Genomic DNA, 1,769 nt, shown 5'->3' on the forward strand with positions numbered 1-1,769 from the left:
GGTAGGAATACCAGATTATTTTTTGCAAAAAATGCCAAATAAGTATTAAAACAATGCCAAATGATCTGAAAAGAATGTCATATTTTTCAGACATCGCTTTTTCTGCTAAAACTTTAATAATTAAAGCTTAAATAAGTATCTATTTTCTTATCACGCAACTATAAAAATATCATCTTGTCTAGTTAGTCATGTTTTTCCCCCTTTATTGTGTTTGTTTATGAAAACTGTAAAACGGATTGATTTTATTAAATTATCTAAAATGCCAAACTCTGTTTTTCCATCTCAATTATTTTTCATGCCAAACCGGCAAATATGTTGTCTGGCACTCCACCATTGTCTGTCTGGCACCGCCGCGATTCGAGATGAGTAGACGAGACGGAGCGGACACATTTTTATTTTTTTATTTATTCTTTAAAGTGCCATAGAAAACGCTAAAAGTTTAGACAGTCACTTTACAAGAAAGAGTATAGCTATGTATATATGTGGCCCTCCACCTCGAAGCGGTATTAAGTCGGATTTTTCAATTTTGGGTTTTTGGTTCCCAAGCATAGCTTAATTTATGTTTTAAAATTTGACAACAAATTTATAAAATTCTCATTGTTCATTGCCGAGATATGACCGTTTGAAGTAGGGAGAGTGTAAAAAAACAAGTTTTGAGAAAATCGACTTTGATGTGAGGTACCATTTTCACGCACAGTCAAATCAATGGGCAAAGATAACTCCTTAGATACGGGCATTGGAAACTTGACTTGACGAGAATGCTAAAATTTGCAGAGACGTCAATTTTCAATTTGACTCACAGGAATTTCAAGAAACATTCGGAGGAATTTCAATGCCGAAAGAGGAATTTCCGCATACAAAAAAGGGAATTTGTATGGTACTTGGTATCGTGTTTAAATATTAATGTCATCGATGTAGACGAAATCAAAATGAGCATTTCGGAGGATACAATCCATTAGTCTTTGGAATGCTTGAGCTGCATTTTAAGGTTAAAATGCATGCAATGAAACTCCCATAGTCCGAATTGTGATACATATTATTGCAGTATTGGAAATGGGACTTTGAGCCATGAGGATCTGATGACAGTGGCGGTTCTAGCCTATTTATAGTGGTGGGGCAAAGATGATTCGGTCATATATATATATATATAATATATATATATATATATATATATATATATATATATATATATTATATATATATATATATATAAAGGCCAAGGTCAAAAGGTGCCAATTTTTTTTCTCAAAATAAAAGTGACATAATAGTCCATTTATGTTTCTAGCCTATATATGTAGCAAAAACCCTGTACTTCATGAATCAAAGGCCCTTTAGATAACATTACGGTCAAACGCAGCATAATAACGTCAACAATGCCTATAGGTTGCTGGTGTCACCTGTGACCGGTCACACCAAAATGAGACAAAAGCGCAATAACAAAATGGTTTTTGTTAAGTATCAAACTTTATTTAGTAAGTTATAAACAAAAAGACACAATCAACAACAATCATAGTACAATAGTGTTACCAACTATTGGAGAAAAGGTTGCTTTTTGGTGTCATCCCGCAGGGATCAGTTTTGAGTCCTCTGCTTTTCGTAATTTTCATCAATGATCTACCAGATACCGCAGACTCTTATGCAATATATGTTTGCAGATGATACAAAAATTTTCAATATCATACAAACAGCAGATCATGTGCACACATTGCAAGAGGATCTAGGCAAACTCGCATCGTGGAGTGATAGGTGGTTGCTAAGATTTCACCCTG

Source organism: Berghia stephanieae, chromosome 2 (assembly GCF_034508935.2).
Source record: "Berghia stephanieae isolate SIO BIC M18660-M18661 chromosome 2, UCSD_Bste_1.3, whole genome shotgun sequence".
In the NCBI taxonomy this organism is placed as follows: domain Eukaryota; kingdom Metazoa; phylum Mollusca; class Gastropoda; order Nudibranchia; family Aeolidiidae; genus Berghia; species Berghia stephanieae.